At 46.9% G+C, this 20,427-nt stretch overlaps 1 long non-coding RNA gene and 4 other non-coding genes across 5 annotated transcripts in view; 4 read left to right on the top strand and 1 right to left on the bottom strand.

The window, feature by feature from the left end:
* The window catches only part of LOC143810245 (uncharacterized), a 95,365-nt gene extending 74,938 nt beyond the window's left edge, over positions 1-20,427 (top strand). The window contains exons 2-3 of the long non-coding RNA XR_013222717.1: positions 16,096-16,337; positions 19,711-20,427. This is a non-coding gene — a long non-coding RNA (uncharacterized LOC143810245). The remainder of the gene's footprint in view (positions 1-16,095; positions 16,338-19,710) is intronic.
* On the bottom strand, positions 3,001-3,082 carry TRNAS-AGA (transfer RNA serine (anticodon AGA)). The gene has a single exon. It is a non-coding gene; the product is annotated as a tRNA-Ser (tRNA).
* On the top strand, positions 3,645-3,717 carry TRNAA-AGC (transfer RNA alanine (anticodon AGC)). Its single transcript has one exon. It is a non-coding gene; the product is annotated as a tRNA-Ala (tRNA).
* TRNAE-UUC (transfer RNA glutamic acid (anticodon UUC)) lies at positions 16,262-16,336 on the top strand. Its single transcript has one exon. It is a non-coding gene; the product is annotated as a tRNA-Glu (tRNA).
* Positions 16,492-16,576, top strand: TRNAY-GUA (transfer RNA tyrosine (anticodon GUA)). The gene is given in 2 exon segments: positions 16,492-16,528; positions 16,541-16,576. It is a non-coding gene; the product is annotated as a tRNA-Tyr (tRNA).

The raw sequence follows: 20,427 nt of genomic DNA, 5'->3' as shown, positions 1-20,427 counted from the left end.
TGTGACCAGCAATCTGCCCCAGTGTCCAGCAATCTGCCCCAGTGTCCAGCATTGCCCCAGTGTACAGCACTGCCCCCAGTGTGACCAGCAATCTGCCCCAGTGTGACCAGCAATCTGCCCCAGTGTCCAGCATTGCCCCCAGTGTGTCCAGCAATCTATCTGCCCCATTGTCCAGCAATCTGCCCCAGTGTCCAGCATTGCCCCAATGTACAGCACTGCCCCCAGTGTGACCAGCAATCTGCCCCAGTGTCCAGCATTGCCCCAGTGTACAGCACTGCCCCCAGTGTGACCAGCAATCTGCCCCAGTGTCCAGCATTGCCCCCAGTGTGTCCAGCAATCTATCTGCCCCATTGTCCAGCAATCTGCCCCAGTGTCCAGCATTGCCCCAATGTACAGCACTGCCCCCAGTGTGACCAGCAATCTGCCCCAGTGTCCAGCAATCTGCCCCAGTGTCCAGCAATCTGCCCCAGTGTACAGCACTGCCCCCAGTGTGACCAGCAATCTGCCCCAGTGTCCAGCATTGCCCCCAGTGTGTCCAGCAATCTATCTGCCCCATTGTCCAGCAATCTGCCCCAGTGTCCAGCATTGCCCCAGTGTACAGCACTGCCCCCAGTGTGACCAGCAATCTGCCCCAGTGTCCAGCAATCTGCCCCAGTGTCCAGCATTGCCCCAGTGTACAGCACTGCCCCCAGTGTGACCAGCAATCTGCCCGTGTCCAGCATTGCCCCAGTGTACAGCACTGCCCCCAGTGTGAAAAGCAATCTGCCCCAGTGTCCAGCATTGCCCCCAGTGTGTCCAGAAATCTATCTGCCCCATTGTCCAGCAATCTGCGCGTGTCCAGCATTGCCCCAGTGTACAGCACTGCCCCCAGTGTGACCAGCAATCTTCCCCAGACTTACCCCCCCCGCCGCCGCCGCCGCTGCACCGCGCGCCGGCTAATGTCCTCCTTCAGCCCCCAGTACCCCCGTCCTCATACTCACCTGTCCCACACACTGCACGGCCGTGCCGACATACCTCGCGCTGTCCCGACTCCCGGCGGCGGCGCAGCATCGCATCTGCTTCCTGCTTGTGCGGTCATGTGATACTGTCATTAAGGTCATGAATATGCGCATATTCATGGCCTTAATGAGTGGTACCACGTGACCGCACAAGCAGGACGAGCTGCAGTGCAGACGCCGAGACCATCGCTGGAGCAGGGTCCTGGTGAGTATCGTCTTCAAGGGGGGGGGCCCTGGAGCAGTGGGGGCCCTGGAGCAGTGGGGGCCCTAGAGCAGTGGGGGCCCTTCCAGCAGGTGTCTGTGCCTGGGCCCACCGGAGGATCCTCCGGTTCTCCGGTGGGCCAGTCCGAGCCTGATGACACCATACACACAGTGCTGCTGTTGTCTTCAGGGGCAGGAACAGAGTAAGACAGTTTACATCCCTGCATATTACAGCTGCCATCTGCCCTGTATGTAGCGGCACAGCGCCTCATCCTGCTCCACACACCCTGACCGTGAGGGAACAGCAGGGGAACCAAGAGGTTAAAGGGAGACATCTTGTGAGACCTTGTCCACCACCCCAGGTGCAGTGCTGGAGTTACCTTAGGAGCCTCAGATGTGGAGCGTTGGTGGTATAGTGGTGAGCATAGCTGCCTTCCAAGCAGTTGACCTGTTGAGTTGTTGTTTCAACAATATTGAAGTGAATGTAAAGTAATAAAGTTTTAATACAAAAAAAGTTGTAATGATGTAAAGTATGAAAAATAATATAAAAGTTTTGATATTTTCTAAGAGAGCCTGTCATGTAATCAAATGCTGTTGACCTGCAGTTATAGGGTTAATAGCTCAGCGTCTGAATAAGGCGCTATGCTGATATAGCAGAGCTGACTTAGTGGTCAGAGCGCTGCAGCAGGAGCTTACACTGCTGTGAACACTGCGCTGACAGCGGCGGTGAGTGCAGGTCGGCTTCCTGACATTGTGCCACGAATACCGGGCTGCCGTGCTGTTCTCATCCATGGAAGAAGTCACCGCCGCTGTCCTGCTCTCACCGCTCAGATCAGGGCTGTGGCAGAGACTGCTCCCAGCAGTGAGCACAGATCTGTACACTGGTATTAGCCAACCTGTCCTCACCGCCGCTGTCCGGGAACTTCTGTCACCGCCGCTGCCGACCTGTCCTCACCGCCACTGCCGACCTGTCCTCACCGCCGCTGTCCGGGAACTTCTGTCACCGCCGCTGCCGACCTGTCCTCACCGCTGCTGCCGACCTGTCCTCACCGCTGCTGTCCGGGAACTTCTGTCACTGCTGCTGCCGACCTGTCCTCACCGCCACTGCCGACCTGTCCTCACCGCCGCTGTCCGGGAACTTCTGTCACCGCCGCTGCCGACCTGTCCTCACCGCCACTGCCGACCTGTCCTCACCGCCGCTGTCCGGGAACTTCTGTCACCGCCGCTGCCGACCTGTCCTCACCGCCACTGCCGACCTGTCCTCACCGCCGCTGTCCGGGAACTTCTGTCACCGCCGCTGCCGACCTGTCCTCACCGCTGCTGCCGACCTGTCCTCACCGCTGCTGTCCGGGAACTTCTGTCACTGCTGCTGCCGACCTGTCCTCACCGCCGCTGTCCGGGAACTTCTGTCACCGCCGTTGCCGACCTGTCCTCACCACCGCTATCCGGGAACTTCTGTCACCGCCACTGCCGACCTGTCCTCACCGCCGCTGTCCTGGAACTTCTGTCACCGCCGCTGCCGACCTGTCCTCACCACCGCTGTCCTCACCCTCCTGTCACCGTGTCATATATTCACACAGAAAATGATTTCTATACCTGATCCATCAGCCATGTAGGAAGGACAGGGGTTGTCCGTCTACCTGCCATAGTCACGTGTAGTGTGTTCCACAGCCTTCCAATTAGATTAAATTATTTTTCAAGAGAATAATAATCTTTATTTATTTAATAATGATGATAATAATAATCTTTTATTATATGTTCCGCAGCGCATTACAGTTTAACAGAGAGAAAAAAAATCACACGTAGTCGGCAGGATTTGAACCTGCGCGGGGAGACCCCAATGGATTTCTAGTCCATCGCCTTAACCACTCGGCCACGACTACAGCTGTTTATGTTGCAGTTCTTCCTCAGTGTCAGCTCGCTTCGTGTGGGGCTGAAAATAATAATGATCTTTATTTTTATATAGCGCTAACATATTCCGCAGCTCTTTACAGTTTTGCACACATTATCATCACTGTCCCCGGCTCTTCTTTTAGGGTAATTACGGTTCCTAATTCACTGCAGCGCGGATCATCCAGACAGCAGTCGCCTTCTCTGATCACTTTCCTCTAGAATTGATCGTGGTTACAGATAATGTTATAAAATAAATATAAACTCTACATCTGGGTACTGCTGTGTGAGGACAGAAAGGCCAAGGGTGATGTCCTGTCCTGGGAAACAGCAAGAACTGGTGAAATGTGAAATGTCTGTGATCTACAGCAGCAGCAGGATCAGCAGAGAGATCTGATCTACCAGTAGATATTTCTTTGTGGTCGTCCTTCTCTGTGCCGTGAGAACGTCCCTCCTGTCTCTCGGAATCCTTATTACAGCACTATCAATCAGCAACTTCACCAAGACAGGCAACATCACGGTAAAATGTGACCGGCCACTGTGAAACAAGAGAAAGGGGGATTAGCTCAAATGGTAGAGCGCTCGCTTAGCATGCGAGAGGTAGCGGGATCGATGCCCGCATCCTCCACCTTTTTATCAAATAAAGGTGAGAATTTTCTTCTTTTTATCCTAATCAACCCACTTAGTCCATGATACATTAAACGGTGACTATCCCTAGAGAAGTACAAGGTCATAATGTGCAGACCCCCTCCAGAACACCCAGGCTATTTCCATTTTTTCCGTTGTACCTCAGCTCCAAACATCCCATATGAGCTGAATTAACACTTAGGTTTGTGACCCAACAGAACGATCTTAGAGATGATGGAATTCATCTGATCTCATTGTTTACATTGAGATAATTGTCAGGATAAAGGAATTTTCATCTTCCTCATCAGTTTCCTTCATTTTCCTCAGAGAAAAGTAAAATAAAGAAGAAATATTCCCTTGTTTCACAAATAATCATTTTACTCATTCTCGTCCTGAATACTGCTCTCCACTAATCGGTCTCCCTCTTGATAAACTCTCCCCTCGAATCGACACTGAATGCAGCAGCCAGTTGTCACGAGTGGGCCACGTCTTCCTGGGAGATCTTAGAAAATCACTACATATTGTGAATCACATATCTTCCATTTAGCCCGAGTGTTTTTTCATATTAAGTGTATTTTGTTTCCTTTGGTGCTGCAGAGGTTAACAACCCTTTCTATGCTGGTTAAAAACTTACAATTCCATCTCCCAGCTGTTCCTGATCTGGTCATTTCTCTCTCTATAAAGTCTGGCCAGACCTCCTCTTCCTTGTCGGTGAAAGTTTTACTTCCTAGCTCCTTGGAGTTGCTGAGCTGAACTGAACGTACATTTGGTTTGTACGTTCATACAGTTCCCTATATACCTCTCTACCTTTGGGTGAGTGTTTTGTATGTTAGTTTATTTTTGTTATCCCTGTTTGTTCTGCGTGTTTATACACTAGAATCCAAAATAGATCACAAGACAGTTAATCATGTATAGATCAGGAAGTGCTAAAGAGAAGCAAACTTAGCTAAAACCAATACTTTATTTTGATAAATATAAAACAATTCACATGATATTAAATAATATATTTATAACTATATGTGATATTTTAATATAAAAGTGCCATCAATGGACCCACAGCCGAAATTTTGTAAAGATGCAGCATGGATGGATGGGACAGGGCCTGGCCCAGTATTTCTAGCTTACAAATTGATCAGTAAGGGTATGTTTCCACGTTCAGTTTTGCTTCAGGCTTTGGTCAGGATTTTATGCAGGTAAAATCCTGACCAAAACTGCACCTGAGGTCACTGGCAGGTCACCTGCGGTGTACCTGCGTGTTTTGCTCACAGTAGCAACATGCTGCGTTTCGAAAAAACGCACCACGCATGCGTTTTCGCGGCAAAAACGCATGCGTTTTTTAACGCATAGTGGAGTCTGGATTTCATGAAATCCCATCCACTATGCTGTAACATCTGGACGCTGCGTTTTTGACGCTGCGGAAAAACGCAGCGTCAAAAACGCAGCGTTTCCTGAACGTGGAAACATACCCTAAGAGATGGATGAGTGACAGGTGTAGGCCTGGTGCTAAGACGCCTTCCACTACAGGTAACTAACCAGATGGAAACCCAACTTGGAGTTTCCACATTTCAAAAATGTATTGGCACACACCACTAAAGTGGCATCAATTTCTCCAGAGTAGAAATATATAATGGTGCTTTGAGACCCCTTCTGCAACATCTGGTGACCAGCCCGTACCACCCACAGACTAATGGCCTGTACGAGCAGTTCAATGGCACTTTTAAGCAATTGCTTAAGATGTTGGTCGACTCTCACAGGAGAGATTGGGAGCAGTACCTCTCACACCTGTTATTTGCCTACCTGGAGGTTCCAGAGGCCTCAATGTGGTTCTTCTCCTTTAAGCTCCTGTATGGGCAATGTGTGTGGGGGCCCCTGCCTCTGGTGAGAGGCATGGGAAGGGGACTTGACCACCCCTGAAGTGTTGGTCATCGAGTAAGCAGTGCGCTTCCGGGAGAAGATGATGGCCTTGATGAGGCTGGTGCATGACAATATGCTCACCAGCAGCTCAACTGTCACGTACCTGGTCACCCTGAACCATGCTTGTGGAAGGAGGAAGGCCTTCCACTTCAACACGCTGAAAACCCATCATGAGTGGGAGGCCTGAGCCCTCCCCATGTGCAACATTCTTGAGGAAGGAGAGGCAGAAACCCTCCTGGATCTGCTTACCCAAGCCAAGGCGGTGGATCCATTGAGGAGGTGAAGGTTGGCAACCAGGTCTCAGAGTACCAATGGTTCCAGCTGATGGTCACCGTACACCCCTGTAAGGATTCCGGACTTCCCTTGTTCCTGTTTGCCCTGATCCAAGATGGAGTCTTGGATCTCACCCTGTCATGGAACTTCCTGTCTGTCCTGATTATTTAAGTCCGAGTCATGTGGTGTTCTGTGCTTCAGTATTTTGTGCTGCTGGCTCCTGAGCTTCTGCCTGTGGTCTGGGGAACTCCCTGCTTCAGCTGCTCACTACTCGGCAGTCTGCCTCGCCCCTTTGAGCTGCATCTCACCTCTGGAACTGCTGCGACTGGCAGCACACCTGTGGAAGGATTTCCCTTGTTTGCTAAGCTTTTCCCAGTGTTGTGCCTCTTTGCACAACCACACCAGGTGAACAAGATTCCAGTGTTGCTTTTCTCACCAAGAGAGTTTTGTACTTATCTACTACGCTTAGATAGCGCTCTTCCTCTTTTTCCCTTCATCCTCTTTCACCAGGACTTCATGATCAATGCACCACCTGCATATTATTGAACTTCCACAAACAAGTGCTGTGCGCACGTGGGATCAAGTTTTGCTGGACTTCCTCGTTTAAGTACTGTGTGCATTTCTACTTCACTTCTGCTGGATTCTCAAGTTTAAGTACTGTGTACATTTCCACTGATAACCTACTGGACTTCCTTGTCAAGTGTCCTGTTTGCCCCCTCGTCATATCCTTGCTGGACTGGTTCATATTAGCGGTCGCGTCCCGCAATCCACTGTGCTGTGATTTACTATATTGTGCTGAGCATCTCGTTACATTTGCAGGAATATCTGTGTTAGTTCTGTTTGCTTTCTTGTTTACCATATTGTGCTGAGCACCTCGTTACAATTGCAGGAATATCTGTGTTAGTTCTGTTTGCATTTCTGTTTTGTTTAAATATATCTTTTACTGCAGCTTTGCTCTCAGACTGGTTTTATCCCATGCTATCAGATTCCTTAGTACCTATATATTGTTACAACCCCTTCCGGGAGCTGTTCAGCAGCCTGCCCAGAAGGACTGAGACAGCCGTCCATGACGTGAACACTGGGAATCACCCCCAGATCTGGACTTCAGCATATCAGGTCTCTAACGAGGTGCAGCAGCACATGCGCCAAGAGATTGATGAAATGCTGAAGCTGGGGTGATCCAAGCATCCGGCAGCGCATGGGCTTCGTCTGTAGTCCTAGTTCCCAAAAAGAACCAACAACCTAGTTCTGCGTGGACTACAGGGGGCTCATTGCTGTGAAGCTCACTGATGCATTCCCCATACCACACATCGATGACCTGCTGATGATGACCTTTTGGCCAGGGCTAAGTACCTGACCATCATGGATCTGAGCTAGGGATATTGGTAGATTCCCATGATCCATGAGGCACGGGAACACTCTGCCTTTACTACCCCTTTTGGACTGTATGAGTCCACAGTGATGAAGAATGCCTCTGCCACTTTTCAGTGGATGGTCAACACACTGAACATCAACTCAATGAACTTGAAGGGTACGCGGCCGTGTACCTGGAAGATATCATCAGGCACAGGTGCTTGGGTGGATCCAATGGGCAGGTTTGACCATCAAGCCAGAAAAATGCCAGCTGGGCATGGGCGAGGTCCTCTACCTAGGTCACCGGGTAGGCAGGGGGGTTCTGAAGCCAGAGCCTGGGAAAGTGGATGCCATTGCATCCTGGCCCACCCCCAGGACCAAGAAGCAGGTGGTGTCCTTCCTGGGGACCGCCAGGTACAATAGGCGATTAGTCCCACACTATAGTACCCTGGCAAAACCCCTGATCGACCTCACCAAGAAGTTGCCTATCACAGTAAACTGAACAGTCCCCTGTGAGACAGCTTTCCAGGCGCTCAAGATCACTCTCTCTAGCTTCCCAGTACTACAAGCTGCTGACTTTGAATGGCCATTTGTAGTACAGACCGACGCCAGTGACTTTGGCCTTGGTGCTGTACTCAGTCAGGTTAACTCAACAGGCCATGAACATCCTGTCTTGTACCAGAGCAGGAAGCTATTGCCGAGGAAGGTGGCCTTCTCCACGATGGAAAAGAAATGCCTGGCAATTGTATGGGCCCTGCAACGTCTGCAGCCCTACTTATACGAGCACCACTTCTTCGTAGAGACGGACCACAACCCCCTCAGCTGGTTACACATGGTCTCCTGGATGAATAGGAGGTTGCTACGCTGGAGCCTCACGCTCCAGCAATACCACTTCACTAGTGTTGAGCATTCCGATACCGCAAGTATCGGGTATCGGCCGATACTTGCGGTATCGGAATTCCGATACCGAGATCCGATACTTTTGTGGTATCGGGAATCGGAATCGGAAGTTCCCAGTGTATGGTTCCCAGGGTCTAAAGGAGAGGAAACTCTCCTTCAGGCCCTGGGATCCATATCCATGTAAAAAATAAAGAATTAAAATAAAAAATAGGGATATACTCACCCTCTGACGCGCCCTGGTAGTAACCGGCAGCCTGCTTTGCTTAAAATGAGCGCGTTCAGCACCTTCCATGGCGTCACGGCTTCTGATTGGTTGCGTGCCGCTCATGTGACCGCCACGTGACCAATCACAAGCCGTGACGTCATTCTCAGGTCCTAAATTCCTAATTCTAGGAATTTAGGACCTGAGAATGACGTCACGGCTTGTGATTGGTCGCCTGGCGGTCACATGAGCGGCACGCGACCAATCAGAAGCCGTGATGTCATGGAAGGCCCTAAACGCGCTCATTTTAAGCAAAGAAGGCTGCCGGTTAACAGCGGTGAGGTGCAGGGTCTCCGGAGAGGTGATTATATCAATATTTTTTATTTTAATTCTTTATTTTACACATTAATATGGATCCCAGGGCCTGAAGGAGAGTTTCCTCTCCTTCAGACCCTGGGAACCATCAGGATACCTTCCGATACTTGGTGTCCCATTGACTTGTATTGGTATCGGGTATCGGTATCGGCGATATCCGATACTTTTCGGGTATCGGCCGATACTATCCGATACCGATACTTTCAAGTATCGGACGGTATCGCTCAACACTACACTTCACCATTTGGCATAAAAGGGGGCATGACCACTGGAATGCTGATATGTTATCCTGGCAAGGAGAGGTTGTGGAAGGGAGCGCGAGGGAACACAGGAATGTGATATCCCCCAGCGCCCTTTAAAGCGGGGAGGTATGAGGGAGACTCGATTTTGGATTTATTAATTTAGGCCCCATAGATTATCCAGAGATCTCCCTTCACAGCAGGGTTGTGGCCCCCACCCTTGGGAAAAGTACATAATTTCCAAGAGAACAGAACTTTTGCCAAATAGCCAGAGAATTAGAGGTCACGTGTTAATAAAGGCAAGGAGGAGCAGAACTAGGACCCCTGCTGTCTTTTGTGCAAGTCGGCCAACATCAAGGGAAAGGGTCACCGACATCTAGAGATGAATTAGTAAAGTACCATGCATCTCAGGGTTAAGTCCAATATGCCACCAGAATCCTGGGAGACCTTCGCACACACCCCTGCATCTTACCTTTCTCTAGCTATCCCGTATACCAAGCTATCGAGACTGGCTCTCCAGAACCACTTAGCTGACCCAAGATTGAACTCTCCATATCGGTTCAGCCCCAACAAACCCATTGAGACGTCTGTTGTCCCATTTGGATATCCCACTAGGAAGTTATGACCCATCCTAGATATTGGGAATTATTTCAGCTAGGAGGTCAAGGGAGGAGAATTCAGTCCAACCCAGAGGGGCAGTGGTGAATATGGGAGAGGGCAAGGTAGAAGTTGAAAGTTAGCCACACACCTTTAGCCTTTGTTATTGTTCTACCGTGGAAGCTGCGCCACGTCACGCGTGGAGATGGACCAGAAACTAAGAAGGTGCCTGTGGATATGAGAGCTTCCCTTCATCCACAACGTATAAGAAGCAGTAATGTGACACATACAGTTAACTGCAAACCCCATACCTGTACACTACCTTTATCTGTACATTTGGCTACAGTATCTGTATATTACCCTGTATATACATATTTGTATCATCTAGTGCACCTTTCGGCAATTAAATTATCAATTAATTTGGGGCTGAACTTTTATCTCCATATCCATGAATCCGGGAAGGTACTTATACGCTACCTCGGGTTGGTTTCTGACCCGATATAAGCTTGATAATGGACCGAACTTATATCTAACAAGGAACTGGTGGCAGCATACTTTGCTGGTGTTATTGGAGGATCCTGGCAGTGATTGACCAGAGGTTTATATATATATATATTGTAGTATAGTGACCTGTTTTGTAGGTAGGGGGCGCTGTATGAGCTTCCCAGAGTGTGCATAGAGGCGTATGGAGGCCATAGGAATGCATGATAATCACAGATATAAGTGTGGTGGTGAGTCAAAGTCCGGCATTATGGTGAATGGCCGGTGTGTGTGTCGCAGAGGGAGACACTCTGCACTGTCAATCTGAAGCAAGGTTCATGCAGCTTTACATGAACACCCGAGCCTTACACTATGGCTGGTCCAAATAACTAAAGCAATTGTTACCATCCACCTCTCGTGTCTCCCCTTTTCCTCATAGATTGTAAGCTTGCGAGCAGCAGGGCCCTCATTCCTCCTGGTATCTGTTTTGAACTGTGATTTCTGTTATGCTGTAATGTCTGTTGTCTGTATAAGTCCCCTCTATAAGTTGTAAAGCGCTGCGGAATATGTTGGCGCTATATAAATAAAATTATTATTATTATTATTAAGGATGATGATGATAACAAGTGAATTGTGTGTGTTGTTTAGCTAGGGAGATTGGCAGGGCTAGATCTGAGAGATGGGAGGGTCAGACTAGCCAAACACACTCCCATCTAGGGGAGTGGTTAGTAGCATATAATGTGACTGAGGTTTGGTCACATGGGCTCTGAGTGTGGATCTGAATGGTTTTGTGCTAGAAGGTCCTGGAGAGAGCCCCATGTGTTGGGAGTGGCGGCTCCCTGAAGAGCACATGGCGGGGGTGCTGGACCTCCACAGACCAGACTCTGGAACGGATGGAGATCCGTGTTTGTACTGACCGGGGTCAGTGTGAGAATGTCGGAAGGATGCCTCTAGTGGAGAGAGGTATCCGACAATCTGTGCAGCAATGGCAGGTAACGAATGGAGATTCGTGTATATTACTGACCGGGGTCAGAGAAAAGGGAAGACTGAGTGTAAACATCTGAAGGATGCCTCTGGTGAAGAGAGGTATTCGAGAACCTGTGCGGCACCAACAGGTAACGAATGGAGATTCGTGTTTGTACTGACCGGGGTCAGAGTGAGAGACATTGTGTATGGGCACCTCAGAGGCTAAGAGGTGTCCAGGAACCCATGAAGGTTGCCAACGGGTAACGGTCTGAAAACCGTGTATAATGCTGACCGGGGTCAGAGACGAACTGTGGTAAAGATGAATATATGCAGACTGTGTTCAAACTGTTACCAAGTTCCCGTGGATGTGGTTTACATTATGTGAAATAAAACGAAAAGACTGTTTTTGATAGAAAACCGTGCCCGAGTGCCTTGATTCTGCTGCCAAGCGAGTGTTCCCCAAGACACGTAGTAGGCGCTATGCTACAATATATATATATATATATATATATATATATATATATATTCCTGGCCTGGACTGGTGATATATATACCGCCTTCACTGCAGAGTGCCTCGATAATCAGTACTTGACAGGGCAGCCTCTCCGGTGACTACTTCTCCTAGGTGCAGTTCCATGACTAACCTGAGAGTAAGGGGGTCCCAGAGAGCTGTGAATGTCTAAGTCCAGTCACAGATTGGTGACGGCGGGGTGACATCCATATCCCCCAACTCCCTCCTGTGTTTTCCTTACAGGCGGTTGGAGAGTTATGACAAGGGGGAAACAAGGGTAATTTGGGGCCTGAATGCAGATGCTTTTCTCCTCTGAGTTTGAGAATCTTTAGAGAAGACCTCTGATGCCCATGGAATAGAATGTGTGAACAGCTCTGCAGACTCACTCATCTCTGGTTCCCCACAGTCAGTTAGGTGGTTGGAGAGTTGTGATGCAGGAGGAAAGAAGGGTATTTCGTGTACCACCTCTGAAGACTGTACTGTGTGTGATGTTAAGGTGGAGGAAATGGAGGAGAGGCCACTTCATGCAGCGCTTGCCATCCACTGGAGCACATTTTCTTTCTGATCCTCATCTACAAGGCGTACCGTTGTGTGGTGCCAAAGAAAAGCAATCGAGTAGCCCATCCAGTAACACAAATTGACAGTTGTCTTTGGACAAGACGAGTGGGTGTTTGTTCAGTAGAGCTTTCTGTAAGATTAACACCAACCACAAATACCCTTCGAACACCAAGCCTAATCCCCCATCCACCACGATCTTGATTTTTCCTATTCATGTTGGATGTACCCCTTCTCCTCTATTAACCAGCTGTTTCACAGCCCTAGGTCCACACATGTCAGTCACCTGTCAGTAAATTAGCAATCTATAGCTATTTGCTGAGATACTGTGGCTTGACCACAGAATTAGCACAAAATATTTAGATGTGGACTGATGTCTGGACCACACGATTAGCACAAACAATTTAGATGCTCAAATGTAGACTGCTGGCTGGACCACGGAATGTGCACAAAGGATTTAAATTCTGAAATGTGATCTCCTGGCTGAACCACATTATTAGCACAAACTTTAGATTCAGAAATGTAGCCTCTTGGCTGCACCACACTGTTAGCACAAACTATTTAGATTGTGAAATGTGGAATCCTGGCTGCACCACACTATTAGCACAAAGGTTTTAGATGCTGGAAGGTCAATTTAAAACAGGATCCTATTTAACTGAACTGTGTGACAATAAACCGCCTAGCTAACTGACTACTTACAGCAGCAGGAGCAGCCTTCCAGGCTGTTATACTGACAAAATGGCACCGAAAGGCTGTTTTATTGTTGTTAGGAGACACGTTATGTTGTATACATTGGATGAATGGTCGTATTGTGATTCAATATGCAGAGAAGAAACTGCAAAAAATGCTTCTCTCTGTGGGAAGTGACATACCAGCTCTGGCTTCTCAAGGTAAGGAGGCTTATTCGCCGTGCAATGCTCCTCTGGGAAATTTAAAAAGCAAATTGCCTCTTCAGAGAAAAGAGGACCTGAACTCTATAGCGCCACCCATTGGAAGTAGCGATAGTACAAGTCACAATCAACCCTTTAACGAGTCTTGCTTGCTAAGTCATATTAACAAAGGGGGGAAGGAACAAATCCAACAGATAACCTATGGTCTATTAAAATAATGCTTTATTGTGCAAGGCATGGAAATGGTGGCAGTAGCAAATGGTCACCAAACATGAAAAAGAAGGTGCACTGAGAGCCCACACGTGCCTAACAAAAGTATAAATATATAAATACATAATGTAAACAATGTACACAGGGTGTAAGGATGTATCACACTACATGAAAAAAGTTTAACTTTATCTATGCACAAATAGTTTTATGTTCAAGCTCCAATAGGGAGACCAGATACATCAAAGACAAAGTCAGCAAAAGTCATGCAAGTAGCAAAAATCCAGTAATACATCACACAGGAAGTCCAAGCAAGTGCGGGCAGGTAGGGGGTCCCAGCGCCCGCCCCAACGCGCGTTTCGGGAAACCTTCGTCAGGGGGCACATAGAACAGTGAAGGGAAGGGGTTTAAAAAGGCCACGCGCAGGAAGTGCACCATCGGAGCGCACCGGAAGTGCTTCGGCGTTCCATAGCAACCATACACAAAGCCCGAACGGCGTCATCCAGGATGTGCGGACGGAAATCACGTGGGGCCCCACGTGATCCGCACGCAACAGAGCCATGGGCGGCGCCATCGGACAAGGATGGTATATGGGCACATGCGCAACAAGAGGTATTACAACAAGGAACACCATGTAATGTCAGGGCAAAAAGGCATAGCAATAGAAGGGCAAGTATCACACATGAAGGTATACAATGGCAATGAACACTGAAAATCACAAATATTTATATATACAGCAGCGCAAACAAAGGGATAGTACATGGGCGCATACATAAAGAAAGTATTACAGCAAAAAAACGCCACATAATATGAGGACACAAGGAGTAATGGCACATATAAGGGTATATAATGAAAATGAAAATACCAAATACATTCATATACAATGACCAAAAAATATATACATATATACACATATACATACACATACAGATACACATACATATATACACAGAAAAACCTACAGAAGCACTTAAGGAACAAAAAATAGTGCGACAGTGTTGCCCAAAATAGTTAAAGTAGCCCACAGCATATATATCAAAATAGTAAGGGTAACTAGATACAATTATCCATACATTTTAAATACAAAAAAGCACAAAACATATATCTGTGGGTACATTATAGTACATAATAAAGGTCTTGCTCCAGAATATGGTGTCCCGATAAGTAGCATATGATCTCATGTTTAGAATCCTGGTCCATAGAAAGAACAGCACTCCATAGACGTGGCCAATAAAGTAGAAGAAAGAATCTAAAAACATAAAAAGCTGTATTAAAACATGTCAGGCGACAAATCGCCGCTGATGGGACCGCGCGGTCAGAGGATCACAAGAAGGGAGCGAAACTAAGATGTTCATTGAGTCCAAGGGGGTGTACAGTCCGCAGAGTCCATCTCCACCTCGATTCGAGGCGTGCCAATTTGGAGGATAGTTTACCACCCCGTATGCCAATATCTAATGCATCAATCCCACGGAACCGAAGAAGTCTCCCATCACTCCCATGAAAAGATCTAAGATGCCTTGGGAGCGTTTTTAGAGTGGAGATATCAGTGCAAGTAGCTGCTGATTCAATGCCCAATACGTGTTCACGTATCCTCACTTTGAATTGACGGGTAGTGAGTCCAACGTAGATAAGCCCACATGGGCATGTGGCGTAGTAGATTACATAGCGTGTATTGCATGTAATCTCTCTTTTAATTTTAAAGGTCTTATTCCCGCCAGAATCTTTAAACGTATTAATACGGTCCATGTTAGGGCACGCCACACAGCGACCACACGGAAAGGAACCACAACGAGGGACAGCATTATCCAAGAAAGTAGCTCTTGGTATTCCCTCGTAGTGGCTCCTGGGACCCCCTACCTGCCCGCACTTGCTTGGACTTCCTGGGTGATGTATTACTGGATTTTTGCTACTTGCATGACTTTTGCTGACTTTGTCTTTGATGTATCTGGTCTCCCTATTGGAGCTTGAACATAAAACTATTTGTGCATAGATAAAGTTAAACTTTTTTCATGTAGTGTGACACATCCTTACACCCTGTGCACATTGTTTACATTATGTATGTATATATTTATACTTTTGTTAGGCACGTGTGGGCTCTCAGTGCCCCTTCTTTTTCATGTTTGGTGACCATTTGCTGCTGCCACCATTTCCATGCCTTGCACAATAAAGCATTATTTTAATAGACCATAGGTTATCTGTTGGATTTGTTCCTTCCCCCCTTTGTTTATATTTGCTATTTGGTAACTGGTCTTATTTTTTTGGAATCCATGGCAGGAAAGTTTATCAGGCAATTAATTATTATTATTGGTGTTTCTCACTTTTATATATAGTTGTCCTGACCACTATGTATATTTCACTGCCGTTTGTCACCTCTTTAGTTATTTATTGCTAAGTCATATTGCAAGACTTGTTAAAGGGTATTCCGTTAAAGGCAATTTGCATATTACATTTCCCAGAGGAGCATTGCACGGCGAGTTAGCCTCCTTACCTTGACAAGCCAAAGCTGGTATGTCCCTGTACACAAGGAGAAACCTTAGACCCCAGTCCAGAGCCTCTCATCTATCCAAATCAGTTCTCATGTTTCGCACTGACGAGGGCCAACAGCCCGAAACACCGTGTCTGCGAATTGAGATACTGATTTGGCTTTTATCCTAAGTCATATTGCAAATCTCGTTAAAGAGTTAATTGTGATTGTAGGATCGCTACTTCCAACAGGTGGCGCTAGAGAGTTAAGTCCTCTTTTTCTCTAAAGAGGCAATTTGTATATCTCTCTGTGGGGAAAGATTATAGAGATCTGAGCAACAAGTTTGCAGTGTTCCCCGGGGATCATTCTCCTCTTACCTGGTGAGGACTTAAAAGATGAAGAAGCAGAAACATAACCATCCCTCCTACGTCAGTTTTTTTTTCATATCTCCAGCAGTGATGGGAGGAGGATCCATGAAGTGACGGGCGGCACAAGCCGCATCTGCCACATAAATGGAGGAGTCTGAATAAGGGAAGAACATCCGGTGTCTCCTGTGTCATCTCCACCGGTCGGATCTCAGGGTCCCGACTCATTGCTGGAGCTGCACATTCACAGCTTCTCCCATATGGTCTAGCGGTCAGGAGGATTCCTGGTTTTCACCCAGGCGGCCCGGGTTCGACTCCCGGTATGGGAAGGTGACTCCTTTTATTTTTGCTGTTTCGTTATTACTGTTACAGTCAGAATCTTATTGATCAGTAAATAATGCACCTGTATAAGATATGATAGAAATGTCCGGTGTTCTGTGACCATAAACCTGGAGACACAGGCAGGAGAGCTGCAGGACACGAGCCTTCGATAGCTCAGTTGGTAGAGCGGAGGACTGTAGTGGAGAGCAGACATCCTTAGGTCACTGGTTCGATTCCGGTTCGAAGGACATTTTATCACTCATTATTAGAATTATCTACAGGACTAATCAGCCACATTACTGATGGGGTCACATTAGCCACAATTTTAATTTTCCTTAGTAATCCCTCCTTCCTGCCAGCTCTTCTGATGTGCGGCTTCTATTAGGGTAATTACGGTTCCTAATTCACGGCAGCGCCGATCATCCAGACAGAAGCCGCCTTCTCTGATCACTTTCCTCTAGAATTGATCGTGGTTACAGGTAATGGTCTAATAATAAACTCGACATCTGGGCGCTGCTGTGTGAGGGCAGAAAGGTCAAGGAAGACGTCCTGTCCTGGGAAACCGAGAACTGGTGAAATGTCTGTGATCTACAGCAGCAGCAGGATCAGCAGAGAGATCTCATCTACCAGTAGAGGTTTCTTCGTGGTCGTCCTTCTCTGTGCAGTGAGAACGTCCCTCCTGTCTCTAGGAATCGTTATTACAGCAAACAAGGATACAAAGAGCAATATGATCTAATGTGATTAATAGGATCTTATCTGAGTAATAGGATCTTATCTGATTAATAGGATCTAATCTGAGTAATAGGATCTTATCTGATTAATAGGATCTTATCTGATTAATAGGATCTAATCTGAGTAATAGGATCTAATCTGATTAATAGGATCTTATCTGATTAATAGGATCTTATCTGATTAATAGGATCTTATCTGAGTAATAGGATCTTATCTGATTAATAGGATCTAATCTGAGTAATAGGATCTTATCTGATTAATAGGATCTTATCTGATTAATAGGATCTAATCTGAGTAATAGGATCTTATCTGATTAATAGGATCTCATCTGATTAATAGGATCTTATCTGAGTAATAGGATCTTATCTCATTAATAGGATCTTATCTGAGTAATAGGATCTTATCTGATTAATAGGATCTAATCTGAGTAATAGGATCTTATCTGAGTAATAGGATCTTATCTGATTAATAGGATCTAATCTGAGTAATAGGATCTAATCTGATTAATAGGATCTAATCTGATTAATAGAATCTTATCTGAATAATAGGATCTAATCTGAGTAATAGGGTCTTATCTGATTAATAGGATCTAATCTAAGAAGTAGGATCTTATCTGAATAATAGGATCTAATCTGATTAATAGGATCTTATCTGATTAATAGGATCTTATCTGAGAAATAGGGTCTTATCTGAGTAATCCAGTTGATGACTGCTAATCTGCTCCCCTCAGGGGTTGTCCATGGCACCGCCACTGTCGGAGAATAGTCATCAGTAGCTGCATCATCCACAGAAAGCTTTGCAATGTATGAAGAGCCATGCTACACGAACTTCAATTGCTCTTCAAGGCAAAATAATTTAGGGTGGAGTCACGACTGTGATGTCAGGTATCTCGGAACCTGTGGCTCCTCCCTGTCTCTATCGCTAATGGCGCCATAGTTTGCCTTGCTCCCTGGATTACATCTGATGGTGAAAACCCCGGGGCCACGTACCTTGCATTAGCTTCTAAATCCACCCTCAGTCTGTACCCTTCCCCCACCCACGAGAAAGGGGAATAGTAGTGCACCGTAGTACCCCAATCAGACTAATAAGGCAATACGAACAAGGGTAATGAAAAATACCAAACATACAACTATACAGTCACATATAACAGAGGAATGCACCGGAGAGTGCTGAATGTGGTAAAATCAAAGTAGAAGAAGAAGGGGAATTATCACAAACTCAAAACCTAGCAACAGTCACAGATAAATCCACCAAACACCTTCTCAAACAACAACAAACCACCATCTCCTAACCATGCAGCATGAAGCAAGCTCTGACAATGAGTGCTTACCAGGGTCCACAATATGTAGGAGATGGGAGTGGCCAACAGTGAACAGTATGTGGAAGCAGCCATGCCCTTTAGTGTTGGCTGGGTGATTTAAAGCGTCTGGCTTGTGGGGTGTACTTATATAGTGCTGGGTGGCCGCCTGATCTAATAGCATGGGCGTCTTCAATAGGCTGTAAGGCGGATACTGTGCATCACACGTACTTGTGTGACTGGCACCCTATACAAGCCTCATCCAGGTGCATGTGTAATACTACACAGCCGCTCCCTCCATGAATTGTTAGGTTTGTGAGTGGCAGCTTTCATCAGTATTTAGCACCTGTGCTGCCGCCGCCTTTATCATGGCGTCTGCTGAATCCTGCTAGTGCATTTGTAACCTGACTTGGTGTTGGTGAGGCTGTTCTGGCCTTCTGAATTCAGTAACATAGCTGCCGCTGGATGCCATTTATCTGATAAAGAACCACCAAAGTTTAAAAAACAAAAATCTCTTATTCAGAGGACACCAAGGTCGTTGAAACAGACAAATATTTACTGGTCAGTTCACGTTCATCAGGTGGCGACATGTGCGGTCAGGAATTTCACGTCTCTTCCTTCCTCAGTACAGTGCCTCTTCAGCCCTGACACTCGTTCATCCTGGATTACCCCCAAGCTAACTGATTCAATCAGCCTCAGGGATTTGATGTCCACCCCGGCACTGCACCCTAGACCCGCCACCTGCCCCACATGTAATTCCATGTCCACCAACCTCAAGATGGCAGAAGACCAGACTCGCTCCTTGGCAATTGGCCAGAGCCCTAGGCTCCACATGCTACAGGAATGTCCCTCAGGGAACTATTCAGCCTCCCGCTGCCTAGAATGATTGGCTGATGCTGCCCCTAGCAGCCCACCGCACCTGAACCTGACCTTTACTATGCACTTCTATAATCCTCCACTACCAGGAAGTGTCCCAATTTTCATCAGCACTAGCCCCACCCACTGTGCTACGTCTATCATTATCATCACTGGTATGTGTCCCAATTGAAATTTCAAGACATAGAACAGGTCCCCCCGCCACGATGAGAGGGTGATCGTGTGCACATTTTAAAACAAAAAGAGGCCTACTGGATCCATGAATTGCAAACTTTGTTCCCCAGAGGCCTCAATAGGGAGAACGATTTACTCTCCTTTGTTTGAATATAAAAAAATAGTTTTTATCATGTCATCATTACTTTATGTCCATGTTCTATGATCATTCTGTATGAATCTTCTTGCTCCCTAGGGATCACCTCGTCACTCTGTTTATGTGTACTTATATCATAAATACTAATCACATACTCTCCTCTACAGAGTCGTGTAGATTAAATGAAGTTCATGCCTCTTGACCTCATCCTTTGGATCTCGCTCTTTCCTACTCGACTGCGGCACCGTTAGAACACTTTTGAGTATCCTGTCATCACATCGCTATGAGAGAGAATGCCCAGTGCCCTGGTCTTCACAAGTTTGGAGAAGTGGCTCTTGTCTAGAAAGATCCTGGACTCGCCAATACCCTATTTGGAATACATGAGGCACTTCCCCCGCATGAGGCGCACAGACACAGCCTCACTTCCGGTAATGCGAGCACTTCACTATTGGCTATTAGATTATTCCACCCCACGCTGATATACTGCTCCCTATATGGCTACAATCAGCGGCAGACACCGCGTTTTGCCACATCACTATGACCGCAGCAGAGTGGAAGGTTTTGTAAACTTTACAGCATGCTCTTTGATGATCAGCCCAAAACCCAATTTACCAGTACCTTCGGTTGTGATTGTAGAGACGTAAACGTTTATTGCTACGGTGGGAATCTCATGCTCCCTTCTGAGGCTATGTGCCCACGTTGCGGATTTGCCTCTGGAACTTTTTGTGCGGATTCTGCATCTCTTGGCAGAAAACGCAGGTGCAGATTTGATGCGCTTTTTGTGCGGATTTCTTGTGTTTTTACCCCTGCGGATTTCTATTATGGAATCGGTAAAAAAACGCTGCAGATCCGCACTAGTAGTGTTGAACATTCCAATACCGCAA

This window comes from Ranitomeya variabilis, chromosome 2 (assembly GCF_051348905.1).
Source record: "Ranitomeya variabilis isolate aRanVar5 chromosome 2, aRanVar5.hap1, whole genome shotgun sequence".
NCBI lineage: Eukaryota > Metazoa > Chordata > Amphibia > Anura > Dendrobatidae > Ranitomeya > Ranitomeya variabilis.
This window is presented reverse-complemented; position numbering and strand designations above follow the sequence as displayed.